General features: G+C 40.4%; 2 pseudogenes across 1 annotated transcript; one reads left to right on the top strand and one right to left on the bottom strand.

The window, feature by feature from the left end:
* Positions 1–4,831: 4,831 nt before the first annotated feature.
* Positions 4,832–10,244, bottom strand: LOC143663351 (refilin-B pseudogene; annotated as a pseudogene).
* On the top strand, positions 5,551–13,002 carry LOC143663522 (cell division control protein 42 homolog pseudogene; annotated as a pseudogene). The gene is made up of 2 exons (XR_013165988.1): positions 5,551–5,657; positions 12,292–13,002. The product of XR_013165988.1 is annotated as a cell division control protein 42 homolog pseudogene (transcript).
* The last annotated feature ends 6,765 nt before the right edge of the window (positions 13,003–19,767 follow it).

Raw genomic sequence — 19,767 nt, 5'->3', positions numbered from 1 at the left:
AAAACTCACCCCAGTCTGGAGAACGTGGGGCAGAGTATTCCAATACTAGCCAAGTAAAGAGTCCTCCATCCCCCTTGCCTCTCCTCCTGCTTCCAACCCTGAGATAGAGGTGGCTAGTGGGAGAAAAGCCAGCCACCACTACCCACTTCACAGACCAGAGGTCTGGGGACAGGGAGATGACCAAAAAAGATCATAAGACTTTTATAGAATGGCCAGGAAAGTCATGAGACGACCTTCATTTTCATCCAGAGCATAAGGGAAGGAAAAGTTCCACAAGATACCTCTAAAGGAATGATAGGAAACAAAATAAGGTTGCTTTCTGATTACATCCAGAGAGTCCTGCTTGTTCTATTTTTAAGAATCTTTCCTCAGCCACATCCTTTGGGGAGGGGAAGAGGAGGTTGGAAATCCATGTACCAGGTGCATGGGAATTGTAATACTTCTGAAAATAAATAGAAAGTGAAGGAATGAGTGAGGCTTTCCTTCTCAATCCTCTGCATTACCATATTCCCAACATAGAGCAAGATTCAGGGAACTGAGTAGCAGATGACCAAGTAGGGGCCCCAGTGACTGTCAGTATCCCAGGTATGTATTGCCAAAGCTGAATTTCTTCCTTACTCTTTGGATTAAGAATAAATATATCCCCCTTACGTGGGACATGACATCCAGGGGTGAAAGTCTCCCTGGTGCCATAGAAGATAATGCACAGGGATGAGCCTGGCCCTGGCACCATGGATCACCAATGCCATCCTCACCAAAAGGGGAAAAGAAGTGTAACAAATAAGGTATCAGGGGCTGAGAGAGTTCAAATGATCAAGAGGCTACTCTGGAGGTCATTCTTATGCAAGCTTCAGTTAGACATTGCTATCTATCATAGCTTGCAAACCAAAACCAATGCTACCAATCTTAAAGAATAACCTAGGGCAATATGTAAGATTCTACAAAGTGTCCATGCACTAGGGTACCTTTCCAGAAATCTACAACCTCCAGATGTGTCCCTGGACTGGATAAATCCTGAAATGCTGAGAGGCCAGCCTCTCCAGAACATCAAATAATTCTATCCCTCATCCCAACTTATCAACATCCCCTTCCAACATGAAAAGGTTAAAATGCGCACAGTCCAAATACCCCTAAAGAGTGGGCGAAAGATCAAAGATGATGGTGGAGTTATACAGAAAAGGTAGGGTTTAACGAAGAGTATGATTGTTGAATCATTATATTGATATTTCTTTTAGTCTCCAGTACTTTAGAGCAGCTAGAAATAAAAACCTAAAATTGTGGAATTGTACCTCATAACAAACTCTAATCTGTTCTACAACTAATTGTTGTGATGTGCTTTGAAATTTATTGCTTTTTATATATGTGTTATTTTTCACAAAAAAGAAAAATGTATTTCTTCTAGCCTCCAGTGTTTTGGAACAGGTAGAAGGAAAAATCTGCAATAGTGGAATGGTAACCCATAACAAACTCTGAAATCTGTTCTGTATCTACTTATTAAAGTGTACTTTGAAAATCATTGCTTTTTTTCCTTTTCTTTGTATATATGTTATTTTAAAAAATAAAAAAATATATAAATAAAGGGTCTAATATTTTCTTCTGGTTCCTAATATAACATATCTGTCAACACATTTAAAAGTCCAGTAGGCAGCTATTACAGGTTCTTTTATTTTATTTTTTTATTTTAGATCATTTATTGTTAAAGGAAGAAGTCACAAAGCAAAATGGAATGGGACAGATGTCAAAGACAAATTGTAAAAATCATTTTTGTCACATACTATTCTGGATTTCCTAAGGTTAGAAATAGGAAATGTGTCAAATGAAAATGTATTCATTCAAATTGAGTTTTTTTAAAAAGGTCTGTGATTTGAAAAGAAAACAGCTCCTCTTAAAATTCAAATCATCCTTAACACATGAAAGTCATAATTTAAGAGACGGAGAAAAAGCTTTTTAACTAACATATAAACAGTATCTTCCAGATACTTAAAAATCACTGCTTCCAAGTCCCCTTGGGGGAATGGTGAGAAAAGGGGAAAATTCAACTTCCCCAAGTAGAGAGTTCTTGATATTCTCACAAGCAGTGGGGACGGCCAAAGCAATAGGCTGAGCCCCCAATCTTGGAGTTTGTTCATATGAAACTTAACCCCGCAAAGGATAGGCTAAACCTACTTAAAATTGGGTCTAAGAATCACCTCCAAGAGAACCTCTTTTGTTGCTCAGATGTGGCCTCACATCTCAGTCAACACGACAAGCAAACTCACTGCCCTCCCCCTCTCTACATGGGACATGACTCCCAGGACTGTGGACCTTCCTGGAAACGTGGAACAGAAATCCGAGGATGAGCTGGGACTCAGCATCAAGGGATTGAGAAAATTTTCTCAACCAAAAGGGGTAAGAGCAAAATGAGACAAAATGAAATGTTAATGGCTGAGAGATTCCAAACAGAGTCGAGAGGTTATCCTGGAGGTTATTCTTATGTATTATATAGATATCACTTTTTCAGTTAAGGTATAACAGAGAGGCTGGAGGGAACTGCCTGAAAATGTAGAGCTGTGTTCCAGTAGCCATGTTTCTTGAAGATGATTGTATAATGATGTAGCTTTCACAATGTGACTGTGAATGTGAAAACCTTGTGTCTGATGCTCCTTTTATCTACCTTATGGACAGATGAGTAAAACATATGGATTAAAAGTAAATAAATAATAGGGGGAACAAACGTTAAAATAAACTTAGTAAATTGAAATGCTAGTGATCAATGAAAGGGGGGGGTAAGGGGTATGACATGTATGAAATTTTTTCTGTTTTCTTTTTATTTATTTTTCTGAATTGATGCAAATGTTCTAAGAAATGATCATGATGATGAATATAAAAAAATAATTACTGCTTCCACCTTGCATACTGACATGATATACTCTTGATTTACATTACTTGATTCACATTTACCCTGAAGTGCTCCATTATATCTTTACAGGCATCCTTTCCTGCAACTTTCAGCAAAGCAGGTTGGAGGAAAAAAGAGGATTAGAAGGAACTAGTTGGTTCCCTAATGAATAATAAAGTAAAATCTGCTTCTCCATTCCTAATACACTTTCACCATCGCTCGCTTCTACTTACTCTATTGCTGTATTTCAGATTCTCCCCACACCTGGTATGATTTGCCTGAACTTAAAGTGATCTTACTAAAACAAAACAAAACAAAACAAAAAATCTCATAAGTAAGTTTCAAAATGTGGCTGTGTCCGAAGGCCTCATTCTCCTACGCTCCTCTCTGGCCACTCTGCCCCAATATCATTCTGCCCTCATTTAAGTGCCTCCAATTGGTCAGAGCAAAGTACTGGGGATTCTCTTAACATAAATTTAAAAATCCTGTTTACTGATTAAATGGCAAAACTATGAAATCAGATTTGAAAATCCATTTTTATCAGTTGCAGCCATGTCATTTGCTCTTCCAAATGCAGGAAGCATTGCTGGGTCCCAAAATGCCCCTTCGCTGGGTCCCTGCCAAGCAGCACCTGGAAAACTCAGGTCATTAAGCCAACCTCAGGCTCCCAGCCAAGGGGATGAACCAGTCGGTACAATAGACTGAACATTGTCAAGTCTGAAGAGGACACCAGACAATCGGGCTCCATAGGTCGCCACTGACTTTAAACAAGAGTGATTATCATCACACCTGTTCCAATGTAACAAAAATTCCTGCTGTGGCTCCAGAGTGCCCAAAGAGCCATCAGTTCTTCTCTGGGGACAAATGGAAGCTGTCAACAGGAACCTTGAGATACAGAAGGACTCCAGTTCACAGAGTTACCTAACCCTCCAAGCATTTGACATGATTTGGATTTATTCAAAGGAAATATCCACTTTTGTTCTTTCAAAAACTTGGATGAAAAAAACATCTGCTGCATGCTTTACTCAAAGCCACAGTGATTGGCAGGGGGGAAGGATGAAGGGCTGGGGGTAGAGTGCCAGGTAAGGCTGGGCGAGTGACAGGGGTGGGGGTGCAGACTGGCCGTCCACACCCTCTCCAACCGGTGGCCTGCCCAGCTCCTGCAGCCGATTCAATTCACAAAGTTACTTTAGAAACATCTTTGGTTAACACCCAACTCCATGCCTGTCACTTATACCAAAATGAAAACTTGAAAGAAATGTATACCTTCACTGCAGTGCTTTGAATTTGGTTTTCGAGTTTGAATTGTGACATCATTCTCTATTCTGAATTCAACCTCGCTTAACCGGAGAGCCAGATTTCCTCTCTTTCTAGGCTAGACCTAAGGCACTGGCAGATTTTCTCTGCAATTTTGACACAACTGAAGTCCTTAAAGTGAGTCGATCCAGCCTCCCTGGAGAGGGACCCCTGTCGTGACAACCAGACGACCAGGACACTCCAGCCGCTGCCCCCTGGGGCTGACGTGTGGCCTGTTGTGAGTCCTAGGAAATCCCCCTCATGGCATCCAAAAGCGCCCTCTGCTGCGTTTTGCCTTAAGAAAAATAGGAAAGTATTTAGAATCCCTCCCCCTCCGAAACACATCAGGAGGGTTACATAAACCCGTGGAGACGTTAACGAGATGCTGACCACGTGAGGCCCTTTGCAGGAGCCCGCAACTCGGAACCAGCGGAAGGAATGGGAAACCCAAGCCACTGCTCCCCAACTCAGCGACCCAGTGACCCCGCAGTCTTCATGCGGGAAGAACAGGGTGAACCTTTTTCCATTTTTTGTTTAAGCATCTTACATTGTGGCTTGAGGCTTTTCAATATCATGAAAAAGACTCAGAGAATTCTAAGAGTTTGGCATAACAGGAAATACAAATGGAAATGGAACTCAATTTCGCCATAGACTGAACCTAGCTGAGTGTTAAAATTTATTGAATTTGCATCATTTTTATGGCTGTGAAGACACTCGTGGCTTAAATTTTTTAGAAACTCATTTTTTCCCCATCCCAGAAACTTTTCCCATGCTCTTCCTCAGACAATGGAAGACAAGCTCCTATGCCGGCCCCTACTTCAAAAATTTGCTGTTTTCCTTTCGCTCTTGTCTTCCTTTCATTTCCTCACCAAATTGAGACTCCGGGGATATGGGCAGCAGCACACCAGGAAACACATTCCTTTTAAAAAAGCAATTACAAAAAAATTTTTAAAACAAGACACATTTCCTGGACAGTTACAAGATGCAGTGACCTCTCTTCTTCCCCAGGCTGGACTTAGCAGTATCTCCAGGCTGGACCCTTCTGGAGCTGAAACGACACGCCGGTGCGGCATCGCCCAACTTGATCAGGGTTGTCTGGGGGCCACCGCCCGCCCGGCAGGCTCAGCGCAGCGCAGTCAGCACTCAGCTGGGAGGCCGTCGCTGCGCAGGAGCTCCGTGGCTTCGAGCTCCACGCTGGACAGAAACCTCCGCAGCGTCTTCTGGCAGCTGTAATCCAGGGTGGTGGTGTGGAGGGTCTTGAGGTACCTGGGGTAGACAATGGTGACGCAGAGGAAGCGCGCGGGCCAGGGGCGGGGCTCAAAGCGCACTTTGACCTCGTAGTTGCGCCATGTGCAGTTGGGGACACAGTGGACCGTCTGGCTGCGGAAGGCCACCGCCAGGCCCAGGGCCAGGTGGACGTCGTCGATGAAGTACCGCTGTGAGTCGTACTTGTTCGAGGATGTATACCTTCCTTCCATCGGTGGTAAAGGGTCAAACTCAACTTCTTACCCAAAGGACAGGGTGCGTAGCCTCGGCAAGCAGCTGGAGGCCAGGCTGGGGAGAGATATTGGACTCGGGGCCGCGAGGGTCACCGCTGCGTCGTGCTCCGGTGCTTCGGGTGCAGCGCTCCCCGCCACTGCCACCCCCGGCGGGCGCGAGTCCCCAGCGGCTGGGGCTGGGGCTGGGGCTGGAGCTGGGGGTGCAGCCCCGAGCCCGAGCTGTCCAAGATGCGGTCGCCCTTCTTCTTTGTGTCCACGAGTTCGGGCACATCCTGAAGGCTCAGCCGGCCCACCGTGGTGGTGAGCGTGGCGGGGCTGGGGTTGCCTGGCGGCCTGGCTGTGGGAGAGAGGGGGCGCTAGGGGCGCAGACGCGGGCCGGGGCCGTTACCCTCGCGGCCACCCTCTCTGCCCGGCCTATTACAGGTTCTTAAGCAAGAGAAAAATACAATAAAATCTGTGCTTTAAGAAGTCGAACTTGACCTTGGTGTCCACAAAGAAAGAGGAGCAGGCAAGGTGTTAAGTTTTGAAGACAAGAGAAAAGACCAGTGCTGGGATCATGGCAAGGAGATGGACAGGATTTGCTAAATCCCTGATTCAGATCTCTCCTGCAGGGGAGAGGGACATTTGCTAGCAAGTGATCAGTCTTTCCAAGAATCCTAAATAACAATGGCTGCATCTCTCACAGCAACAAGGAACAACCCATATCCACCAGCCAGAGGAGGGAGGGGAGCCAAACGAGGGAACCAAAGGAGGGAGGGGAAGACAGAAGGAAATAGAACAGGGCAAGCCAGTCAGGCCAAGACCTGGTCCACCCCACTCCTAAGGCACCATCAGATAAGTTCCAGTGGGTGGACCCAAATTCTGCTTTTCCTCCTGGGTCATAAGTAAATGAGAAAGGGGAAGAGGGTGGAGCTAGCAGGATTGAGGAAGGAGATGACCTAATTGACTGACAATTAGGGGCACCCCAGGAAGCTCCAAAGCCAAGGGAAAAGGCAGATGTTTGCCCCTCAAGAGCTTATAAAAAGGCATTTTTCTTTTTTAACATGGGCAGGCACCGGGAATTGAACCCGGGTCCTCTGGCATGGCAGGCGAGCATTCTTGCCTGCTGAGTCACCGTGGCCCGCCCTAAAAAGGCATTTGACCCGATCATGACCCGTTTTCCATCTTCACTTCAGAATCCCCCACCTGAAAAGATCCTTAGAGACAATTTGCCCAGAAGCAAACAATTCAACACCAGTAGGAACAGGTCAAGAGCTCTAAGAGTTGAGGAATCATGCCAACTCTTGCAGGGAGAAATAGCAGAGGGGACGTGAGACAGGCAGGGTGTATGTTCAAATCCCAACTCACTTCTGAACTGTTTGCTTTGGGCAAGATCCTCAAATTCTCCGGTTCTCAGTTTCTTTGCCTATAAAATGGGGTCGATCACAGCTATCTCAGAGACTTGATTTGGAGGTTAAATGAAATGACACAAAAGAGTATATAGCACCCACACCTGTGATAGGTTCTTAATGTCTTCAGTATTGTAATCCAAGTGAAAAGGTCTTAACAAATCAGCTGCCCATAATATACAGCAAATATTTTCTCCTCAGCTGTCACTTGTCTTTTGTCCATTTATTTATTTACTCGTCATACAAAATTTTTAATATTTATGCATTGTTTTAGTTTTCTAGACTATTTAAAGCAGATACCACGAAATGAGTCAGGCTTAAAGAATGGAAGTATTTGGTTTACAGTTTGAGGCTGAGAAAATGTCCAAATCAAAGAATCATCAAGGTAATGCTTTTTTCCTGAAGACGGTCTGCTAGCAATCCCTGACTCCTCTGCCACATGGCAGCTTCTGCTGGTCTCTCCCTTCTCTTTGAGATTTCCTTGCTTCCAGCTTCTTATTAGCATGATTTTGTCATTGTCTGAATTTACATTCTCTTGTAAAAGGATTCAGTAAGATGATTAAGACCCATTCTGATTGAGGTGGGTCCCAGGTTAACTGAAGTAGCCTCATCAAAAGGTCCTATTTACAATGGGTTCACATCCACAGGAATGTGCTAACTTTAAGAACATGTTTTTCTGGGGCATATACAGCTCCAAACCACCACATACACTCAAATGTATTGATCTTTTCCTTTAGGGTTTTGGGATTTTGTCTCTTGCTTAAAATTGCATTTCCCAAATGCATATTATGAAAATATTCTCCAATATTTCTAATACTGTTATAACTTTGTTTATATTTGTCTTTTTAATTGATGTATTTATTTATGGATATGTTATGAAACAATGATCTGTCTCTGCTTTCTCCTAACACACAGCCCATTATCCTAACATCAGTTGAATAGTCCGGTCATCCATTTCCCACTGAATCTCTTATTTATTCCACAATCTGTTTCTGAGCTCTCCACTCAGATCCAATTGATCTATTTAATTCTCCCTATAACAATACCACAATGTTGTAATCACAGTAACTTTAGGAAAGATTTTCATATCTGTAGGGCAGTTCCGTCAGCCCTCATTATTATTCTTTTTCACAAAGTTACTGGAGTTCTTATGCATTTTTTCTTCCAGATGAATTTTAGGATCCATTTATTGAGTTCTATGAAAAATTGTATTGGCTTTTTTAGTGCGATGACAGGGGAGGTATATACATATATATACATTATTTGAGGAAACCGGTTTTATTTCCATCCAGGGGCATGAGGTGACTTTCCATTTATTTAAATCTCCTTTGTGTACTTGAACATTGTTTTAGGTTTATTCCTAAGTACTTTGTTTTGGTTGGGTTGGGTTTGGTTTTGATAGCTTTGTGAGGAGGACTTCCTGAGTGGGATTTTTATGACATTTTATAATTAACTATTTTTATTATTTGGAAAAATCTTCTGATTTTTTGACATTGGTGTTCCATCCAGTGATCTTATGAAATTTTTATTAGTTTTAATTATTTTTTAAATTTTATTAGTTTTTAAAATTTTTTTAAAGTTTTAACCTTGGATTTTTCTCAGCAAATGATAATGCCATGTGTAAATAACAGCAGTATCATTTCTTCTTTTGCAATATTTTGCAGCATATCCTAGTTTTATTATATTGGCAATAACCTACCTTCCTTTTGGCTAAATTTTAGAATGTTGGACAACTGTGTTAATAGTGGGCATTTTTGTCTCATTCCTAACTTTTAATGGGAAAGCTTATGGTTTCATCATTAATGTGATATTTGCTATAGGCTTGTGGAAAATATCTTTTCTCAAGTTTAGATACATTCTTTATTTTCCCAACCTGTTAAGATTTTATATTAGGTATTGGTATTACATTTAAATAAATACCTTTTCACCATTGCAGATGATCAGAAATATTTTCTCCATAAACCTATTACTAGAGAGGATTGCATTCATAGATTTCTTAATGTTGAATTATCTTTGAAGCCTGGAATATACTTGTTCTAGTTTGCTAGCTGCCGGAATGCAATATACCAGAAACAGAATGGCTTTTAAAAAGGAGGATTTAATAAGTTGCTAGTTTATAGTTCTAAGGCCAAGAAAATGTCCCAATTAAAACAAGTCTATAGAAATGTCCAATCAAAGGCATCCATCCATGGAAAGATACCTTGGTTCAAGAAGGCCGATGAAGTTCAGGGTTTCTCTCTCATGTGGAAAGGCACATGGTGAACATGGCGTCATCTGCTAGCTTCTTCTCCTGGCTTCCTATTTCATGAAGCTCCCCAGAAGGCATTTTCCTTCTTCATTTCCAAAGGTCGCTGGCTGGTGCACCCTGCTTCTGGTGCTATGTTATTCTGTACTGCTCTCTCTGAATCTCCCATTCTCCAAAATGTTTCCTCTTTTATAGGACTCCAGAAATTTATCAAGACCCACCCAAATGGGTGGAGAAATGTCATCACCTGATCCAGTTTAACAACTCTTGATTAAGTCACATCTCCAGGGAGATGATCTCATTACGGATTCAAACATATAGTATTGAATAGGGATTATTTTGCCATTATGAAATGGGATTTTGATTAAAATATGGGTTTCCTAGGGTCCATACATCCTTTCGAACCTTCACATTCCACCCTCTGGACCCTAAAAAAGACATGCTTTTCCCATATACAAAATACATTCATTCCATAACAATATCAGAGAACCTTAAACCATTTCGGTAATATTACAAACACAATACAAAGTTAGAAACAGTACAAACTCCTATCAAAGTTAGTTACAGGCATGGTCTGTTCTAAGGAAAAGTTATCCTCTGACTCTGGACCTGTAAAAACTCAAAACAAGTTATTTGCTGCCAACATACAAAGGACGAACAGTCATGGGATACATATATGCATTTCCATAGATAGGAAAGAACACAGGGGTCACAGGACCCAAGCAGTTTCAAAAACCTGCAGGGCAAAGTCCATTAGATTTCAAAGTCTGAGAGTCATTTATCCCCAGGGCTTTAGAAAGCGGCAGTCCCACCCTTTCCAAGGGCCTACGCAGAGGCCTCCCTCTCTCCGAATGCAATCTTGGGGGATACTGGGAAGACCACCTTTTTCTTGGCACCCCCTCTCCAAGCATCAGGGCTGCACCCAGGCTCTCTGCCATCTTCGGGACACATGCTCACCCTCTCCATGTAGTGGCAGCCAGGCTTTCCTTAAACCCCAAGGAATGTGCTTCACCCTCTCCCAGACCTGAGGTGGGATGACTCTTCCACTGCAACAAGGTGGAAGGCCCAATCTCCGCCTTCAGGGCAAATGCACCCTCTCAATGGGCTTGGGTGGGTCCGCTCTCCTGGCCTGAGGCTTCTTGACTTCAGACCTCAGCCTCCATGGTTTTGCCTCTGAAGTTAATTTTCCTCCAGTGTGTCCCTTCTCTGAACCCCCAGTCCAGACAGACAACAGCTCTGTTTATAGAGGTCCTACAGCACTCTCGTTGACTTTCTATGCAGTAGCCTTGGATCATGCCCATCAGCAATAAGGAGTTTCCACAAATCCCTCCTAGATAACTCCATGTCCGATCCTGGCTTTCTCTGAAATAGCTGACTGGTTCCACATTTGGCCAAATCCTCATGTGGGGCACTGTTCTCTGGGGTCTCCCTTCCAGGAAGCTCAGAATTCTCCAGCACATCAACAGTTCAGTTCTCAGCTTATCTCTTTCTTGTCACATTTCTCTATAAGCTGCCAGGAGAAACCAGGCTGCACTCTCCACATTTTATTTGGAGATCTCTTCTGCTAAATATCCAAGTTCATGGCTTTTAAAATTTGCCTCCCAGCCAAAGCCACTAGTCAATTTTGCCAGATTATCTGCTATTTTAAAACAAGATTGCCTTCCTTCGAGTTTGCAATAGCAGGTGCCTCTTTTCTGTCTAAGGCCTTGTCAGAGGTATCTTTAGAGTCCACATTTCTACCAACAGTCTCTTCAAAGCATTTTAGGCCTTCTCTATCAAGCTTCTCTCAAGTCTTCCAGAATCTTCTCCTTATCCATTTAAAAAGCTGTTCCAAAATGTTTGGTATTTACAAACCACAGCAGCAGCACCCCGCTCCTGGTACCAAAATCTGTTCTAGTTTGCTAGTTGCCAGAATGCAATATACCAGAAACAGAATGGCTTTTAAAAAGGGGGATTTGATAAGTTGCTAGTTTACAATTCTAAGGCTGAGAAAATGTCCCAATTAAAACAAGTCTATAGAAATGCCCAATTAAAGGCATCTATCCAGGGAAAGATACCTTGGTTCAAGAAGGCCGATGAAGTTCACAGTTTCTCTCTCAAATGGACGGGCACATGGTGAACAGAGTCAGAGTTTCTCTCTCATGTGGAAGGACACATGGCAAACACAGCATCATCTGCTAACTTCTTCTCTTGGCTTCCTGTTTCATGAAGCTCCCCAGAAGGCATTTTCCTTCATTTCCAAAGGTCCCTGGCTGATGGACTCTGCTTCTCATGCTATGTTATTCTGCTCTGCTCTCTCTGAATCTCCCATTCTCCAAAATGTTTCCTCTTTTATAGAACTCCAGAAACTTATCAAGACCCACCCCAATGGGTGCAGACATGTCATCACCTAATCCAGCTTAACAACCACTCTTGATCAAATCACAGCTCCAGGGAGGTGATCTAATTATACATTCAAATATACAGTATTGAATAGGGATTATTCTGCCATTGTGAAATGGGATTTTGATTAAAACATGGCTTTTCTAGGGTCCATACATCCTTTCAAACAAGCACAACACTCTATTGGCTTTTTGGTACACTGAACATTCAATTTGTTCAATTTGTTAAAGTCTTGTAAAGGATATTTGTATCTCTGTTTACAAGTATTTTGGTCTATAGTTTTCTCTTTTCTTTTGTACTATCATCATCCTGTTTTATCATGTGATCAAGTAACATTAGTCCAGCTAAATGAGTTAGGAAGTTCTCCATCTTTTTCTATGGAATAATTATATAACGTATAATAGCATAAAGGATTTGTATACCTGGACTCTAAAATTGTTGGATCTGGCGTCTTTTCCAGTTGAAGAGGGCAGGACTGGGGAATAGATTTTCAAATACCTTTTACATTTTCCTGGATTACCCAACTATTCGGGCTTTCAATCTCTTTCTGAGACAATTTAATTTTTTTTCCTGGGAAAATCACCCATTTCATTTTTCTTTTAGACTCTGTTGAAATATAATTCCATATACACTGCTGCCCATGCCCTGGTGGAGGAGCTGAGGTCAACATCGGACTTGAAATACTTAAAGTGGATACAAAACTGTTTCAGCAATGCAGACAATTAAGTGCATTGTTATGGGTAATGGCACCATTGGTAAAACATGTCTCCTGATATCCTACACAATAAACACATTTCCATTTGAATATGCACCAACTGTGTTTGACAACTATAGAGTCATAGTTATGATTGGTGGAGAGCCATATACTGTTGGACTTTCTGATACTGCAGGGTAAAAGGATTATGACAGATTATGACCGCTGAGTTATCCACAAACAGATGTATTTCTAGTCTGTTTTTCAGTGGTCTCTCCGTCCTCATTTGGAAATGTGAAAGAAAAGTGGGTACCTGAGATAATAATTCATCTCTGTCCAAAGACTCCTTTCTTGCTTGTTGAGACCCAAATTGATCTCATAGATGACCCTCTGCTATTGAGAAACTTGCCAAGAACAAACAGAGCCTGTCACTCCGGAGACCGCTGAAAGGCTGGCCCATGACCTGAGGGCTCTCGGATATGTGGCGTGTTCCACACTCACACAGAAAGGCCTAAAGAATGATTTTGATGAAGCAACATTGGCCGCCCTGGAGCTTCCAGAATCAAAGAAGAGCCGCAGGTATTTGCTGCTGTGAACATCACTCTGGAGCCCTTTCTGCACAGCTGGTGTCAGCATCACACTAAAAGCAATGTTTAAATCAAACTAAAGATTAAAAATTAAAATTTGTTTTTGCAATAATGACAAATACCCACATGCACTCATGTGAGACAAGGCCTATAGGTATGACCCTCATGCCCTCTCCCAATACTAGTTAATTTTGAATAATTGTGTATTGTCAGAAAAGAGATCAATACTAGTTTTTGTTTTGTGGTTTCAAAAAAAATTTTTTTTTTTTGGTTAAAAGTAAGGCGTGCTTGCGATGATTCTGTAACAGACTAATTTGAGTTGTTGAAGCTGCTTTCTGTCTCCACTCTGGAGACAGATTACTGGGGTTGCTTGGGGTTTTTTTTTCCCCTCTTTCCTTTTTTGGGGGGAGGAGGGGTGGAATTTGAGGAAGTTTGTTTTTATTGTATCATTTTTTTTTTTCCTTTTTTAAGATGGGCAGGCACCGGGAATCGAACCCGGGTCCTCTGGCACCACAGGCAAGCATTCCTGCCTGCTGAGCCACCGTGGCCCACCCTGTATCATTTTTTAATTCATTAACCAGTGGTGGACAGCCCTGAGGAGAGGGGGATGGATTGATTCCATAATCCACTTCTTTTTTTTTCCACTATTTTTTATTAATTAAAAAAATTTTTTTTAAATACCAAAAAAACACCAAACAAACACAAACATTCTTAACTTTCGATCATTCCATTCTACATATATAATCAGTAATTCACAATATCATCACATCGTTGCATATTCATCATCATGATCATTTCTTGGAACATTTGCATCTATTCAGAAAAAGAAATGAAAAGAAAGCAGAAAAAAATTCATACATACCACACCCCCCACCCCTCCCCCTCACCAATCACCAGCATTTCAATCTAAATTTTTTTTAACATTTGTTCCCCCTATTATTCATCTTTAATCCATATGTTTTACTCATCTGTTGATAAAGTAGATAAAAGGAGCATGAGACACAAGGTTTTCACAATCACACAGTCACACTGAGAAAGCTATATCACAATCATCTTCAAGAAACATGGTTACTGGAACACAGCTCCACATTTTCAGGCAGTTCCCTCCAGTCTCTCCATTACATCTCGACTAACAAGGTGATATCTATTTAATGCATAAGAATAACCTCCAGGATTGTCTCATTTCATTCTTCCCCCTTTTGGTCGAGAAGGTTTTCTCAATCCCCTGATGCTGAGTCTCAGCTCATTCCAGGATTTCCGTCCCACGTTGCCAGGAAGTTCCACACCCCTGGGAGTCATGTCCCACGTAGACAGGGGGAGTTGCAGTGAGTTTGCTTGTTGTGTTGGCTGGAGAGAGAGGCCACATCTGAACAACAAAAGAGGTTCTTTGGCGGTGATTCCAAGGCTTAATTTTAAGTAGGCTTGACTGATCCTTTGTGGGGTTAAGTTTCATATGAATAAACCCCAAGATCTCATATGAACAAATCCCAAGACACAATCCACTTCCTGACTAGTTTAGAAAACATGTTCCCCACCAGGTGCCCTTAGGAGGGAGTATAGTACATGTTTCAAGTAATAACAAACTCCTTCTTGAAAGTTGTCTTTTCTCTCCACCCTTGAGTAGGTTCAGTACTTGATGAAATTCATGAAAGTGGGTGGAACCTATCTTGCCCCTCCTCTCTTTTGGGATCCACTATGTATATATATATATATGGCTGTGACTTTCAAGGAAATCTGTTTGCTATTTGCTGAATTGTCTTTTGGCTTTTTTTTTGGAAGTTAATTTCTAAGTTCTATAACTGATAAATGGAGAAAAAAGTATTGCACTGTTTGAAATACACCAAATGGGTTGAGTTCTTAATTAAAATATTTTTTCCCTGTCAGTCATCATCTAATATGCTTAGCATAGATGTGCAGCTTAATAGTACATGATATGGTATTTTTAGAACACAACCTGGTATATAGAGGCAATCTGGGGAGTGGTGCTAAAAGATAGATGTCTATGGAATGATTCACATCCTCTTTCAAGTGTTCAGGATGCAGGCCCACTTCATTAAAAAGTGGAGGGTGGGAGTGGGGTGGGGAGAACATTTAACAACATGGGAACCAGTCAGGGAAATTCCCTTATTTCTGTTTTGCATATGAGAAACCCTTCTGGTTTAATTAAAATCACAGGAAGAGTCTTAGGAAGACTGTCCATAAGTGTTAGTAGGGATATCATCAGCTTATAATTTTCCTTTTTTTTTTTTTTTTTTTAATGTTTAGGTAATTTTCTCCACTTTCCCCAGTCCTAATTCTTGTAGCTTCATTAGTGTTGAACCAATGCTTTCTCATGTCTCAATTCTTTGTATTTGCATTCTTTTCTGGTGTATTAAACAAACAAAAAACGCTTCACAAACCAAAAGAAAAGAAAGAAATACAATTCCATATAATTCACTCATTTGAAATATATAGTTCATTGGTTTTTAGTATATTCACAGAGCTGCTAAACATTACCGCAATCAATTTTAGAACATTTTCATCACCCCCGCCCCCCCAAAAAACATAGAAGTTACTACCCATTTCCTCCCGAACAGTTGCCCCAGGCAACCACTAATCTCCTACATGTCGTCTGCAGAGACAGTTTTACTTCTTCCTTTCCTTTCCAGTGTGGATTCCTTTTATTTCTTTTTCTTGCCTAATTCCCCGGAGTGGAACCTCCAGTACACTGTCAAATAGAAGTGGCAGGAGTGGGCATCTTTGTTTTTTTCCTGATTTAGGGAGAAATCATTCAGTCTTTCACAGAGTGTGATGCTAGCTGTGGGTTGTAGGTTTTGCCAAGGTGTCTTTTATCAGGCTGAGGAAGTTCCTTTTTATTCCTAGCTGTTGAACCTTTTATTACGGTAGGGTGTGGCATTTTGTCAAATGTTTTTTCTGTGTCTATTGAAATGATCAAGTGGTTTTGTCTTTTAGTCTATCGATAAGATGTATTACATTAATTGATTTTCAAATGTCAAACCAACATTGTATTCCTGAAATAAAGCCCACATGGTCATGATAAATAATCCTTTTTATATGAATGGATATAAATCCTTTTTGATGGATTCAGTTGGCTGGTTTGTTGAAAAATTTTTTTGTCTATATTCACAAAATATTTTATTTTCTTATGATGTCTTTCTCTGGTTTCACTATGAAGGTAAAGCTGGCCTCAAAGAATGAGTTGGGAAGTGAAAATTCAAACAGTTTTGCTTTTTTGAAGAGTTTGTGATTTTAATTCTTCTTTAAATATTTTGTAGAATTCACCAATGACTCTTTCTAGTGCTGAGTTTTTCTTGTTGGAAGTTTTTGAATTATTAATTTCATCCTTTCCATATTAAGTTCTTGTTCAAATTTTCTACTTCTTCTTGAGTCCATTTCAGTAGTTTGTGTCTTTCTAAGAAGTTGTCAGTTTAACTTGAATTATCTAATTTCTTTGCATGCAGTAGCCACCCACTTCATCTCAAGTTTCAAATATAAGGATTGAGGTTTACAAAATATTCTCTCATAGTTTTCAAATTCCTTTTTCATATTTTAAAATAACTTTCATTCAAAAGAATTTATATCCTTCATTCTATATAAAATTCATTTTATATTTGGAATTATTCCTGCTATCCTATTTTATGTGTTCAAATTTTTACATTTTCTTGTTGCTTCTCTCTTTTTCTGTTTATTCCTTTGATTGGATTGGTTGCATTCATGCCTCACTTTTTCTCCCTTTTTCTGGTTAAGAAGTTATATATTCTATACTCTTCCAGTGGTTACCCTTAAATTTTAAATTTTACATAAATATAAAAATAATATTTATATCACAACTTTGAATAGAATAGGAAACCACGCAGTTTCATCTCTTGCCACATTGTAATTACCTCCCTTTAAATTTACATTAACTTTTTTTTTACATTATTTCTCATTACTTAGATTAAACACTAATTCTTACAAGTTTCTTTGGCTTGCTACTGTTTCTTATAACTCTCATCTACGTGCCTCTTGTATTCATTTTTCACTTAATGTTTTTGTCAAACATTAAGAATGACCATTCCTTTATTTCTAAGCCAACTCAGCAGTGAACTCACTGCCTTCCTTCCTACGTGGGACATGGCTCCCAAGGGTGTAAATCTCCCTAGCACATGGGATAGAAATTTCAGGATAAACCAGGATCCAGCATCAAGGGATTGAGAAAGTCTTCTAGACCAAAAGGGGGAAGAGAGAAATGAGACAAAATAAAGTTTCAGTGGCTGAGAGATTTCAAACAGAGTTGAGAGGTTATCCTGGAGGTTATTCTTATGCATTAAATAGATAGCCCTTTTTAGTTTACAGTGTATTGGAGTGGGTGGAGGGAAGTACTTGAAACTGTAGAGTTGTGTTTCAGTAGCCTAGATTATTGAAGATGATTGTATAAAGATATAATGTTTACAATGTTATTGTGTGACTGTGGAAACCTTGTGTCTGATGCTCCTTTTATCTAGGGTATGTGCAGATGAGTAAAAAATATGGATAAAAAATAAACAAATAAGGGGGAACAAAGGTTAAAATAAATTGGGTAGATTGAAATACTAGTGGTTAATGAGAGGGAGGGGTAAGAGATAAGGTATGTATGAGGTTTTTTTTCCTTTTTTTTTTCTTTTGCTGGAGTGATGCAATGTACAAAAAAATGATCATGGTGATGAATACACAGCTATGTGATGATACTGTGAACCATAGATTGCACACCATGTATGGAATGTTTGTATGTCAAGAATGTTTGTGTGTTTGTATGTTATGTTTTTCCAATAAAAATACTAAAATAATAAAAAAAACACACACACAGAAATTAAAAAATAAACAAAAAAACTAAAGGTCCACAAAGGGACAAATATGGTATGGTCTCATTAATATGAAATAATTATAATGAGTAAAGTCTGAGAGTTAAAATCTGGAGTGTAGTTTACCAGGAGGTAGAAAGAGAGTAGAAAATGTACAGATGATGCTCAAGGTGTACAGAATGTTTAATAAGACTGATCGTAAATATTCTGAAATGGATAGACATGATGGCAGCACAATTCGTTAAGTGTAAATAGCAATGCTGAGAGTGAAGATTGTTGAAAAGGGACGTCTAGGGTTGTGTATATCACTAGAAGGAAAGCCAGAGGATAAAACATGGGAGTACATAACATAACAAAACCTGTTGTGGATGATGACTATGGTTAATAGTACAAATGTAAGAAAGGTCTTACATGAATTACACAAATGTTTATCATTATGGGCAAGCTCCAGAAATCGAACCCGTATCTCCAGCATGGCAGGCGAGAATTCTGCCACCGAGCCACTGTTGCACTGCCATATAATGAGGTTTTAATAATAGGGTGGTATATGGGAAAAATGCAATTAATGCATACCAAGGACTATAGCTAATAAGTAACATTGTAATATTCTTTAATCAATTGTAACAAAGCTAGGCATCAGTAATAGGGGAGTAAGGAGAATATGGGATTTTTTTTTCAGGGAAATGGGAATAAGAAAATGGGAATATTCTAAAATTGAATGTGGTGGTGAATATATAAACATGTGATTATACCAAAAGCCATTGACTGTAGACTTTGAATGAATTGCATGGGGTGTGAGTGAAACTGTTAAAAAAAAAAAAAAGCATAGGACTATATAACACAAACAGTGAATCAATGTAAACCATGGTCTATAGTCAGTACTACAATTATAAAAGTGTTCTTTCATGAGTTGTAACAAATGTACCACACCAATGCAAGGTATTAATGATAGGGTGGTATATGGAAACTCTGTATTTTCTGTATGATTTTTCTGTAAACCTCCAACTTCTCTAAAAAAATTAAAATTTAAAAATTAATGAGAAAAAAAACCCTAAAGGCCAAATAATATTTTTAGCAAAAAACTGAGAACTTATATCCAGCAGAACTGCATAAAAAGAAATACTCAAGAGAGTTCTTCAGGCAGAAGGAAAATTACTCCCAGTGGACATACAGAAATGCAAAATGGTTGGGAAAACCCACAGAAAAGGTAAATTAAAATGAATATTGTTGCAAAACACAACTATAAAAATGGTATACTCAAAAGCCAGTAATTTCCTTTCTAGAAATTCCCATGGCTATACTGTACATATTCTCCACCCTTCAGGTGCATTCTCTCCTCTTGTCCACCCAGCTCTGTGCCAGGAGGCTGACCCCTCTGGACCAAATCACTGAGGCTCCCTTGCCAACTGGCTTCTATGGTTGGGTTTGGCAGATGAGAGGCAGTGGCAGGAGACTGCAGGGCAGGGAGAGAAGGTAGTCAAGGCATTTCTTCCCTGCTTTGATGCTGTTTTTCTGGAAGTAGTGGGATCTGTGCAGGGAACCAGCTCCTGCTAGGTGGCCCTTCCCCATGGCTCCAGCTGTCCCCAACCTCCTGTCGCACTGTGCTGCCCTCCAGGCCCAAAGCAAGAACAGTTTCCTGCTGTCGTCAGTCTCTAGGTGTCTCAATATCCTTTGATGTGTCCCTTCATTCTGCCCCCACCGCTGCAAAGTAGTTCCTTCATAAAGGTTTCTTCATGTGAACCTTCTGAGTTTCAGGACCCAGAATGATGTGGATGCAAATGCCAGAAATTTCATTGCAGCATTGTTTGTAGTAACAAAATACATGAACAGCCTCATGTCCATCTGCCCAGGAACCATGGACAGTACGTATGATTCCACAGTTAGAAAGAAGAAAGTAGCTTAATAGCAATTGATAGGGAATGTTCTCCAAGGTGTATTGCAAGTGAAAGAAAAAAAATGTTAAGAGAAGAGTTTGGAG

The sequence above is a fragment of the Tamandua tetradactyla genome, chromosome 19 (assembly GCF_023851605.1).
Source record: "Tamandua tetradactyla isolate mTamTet1 chromosome 19, mTamTet1.pri, whole genome shotgun sequence".
Taxonomy (NCBI): Eukaryota; Metazoa; Chordata; class Mammalia; order Pilosa; family Myrmecophagidae; genus Tamandua; species Tamandua tetradactyla.
Note: the sequence above shows the minus strand (reverse complement) of the source record. Positions and strands in the feature narration are given on the sequence as shown.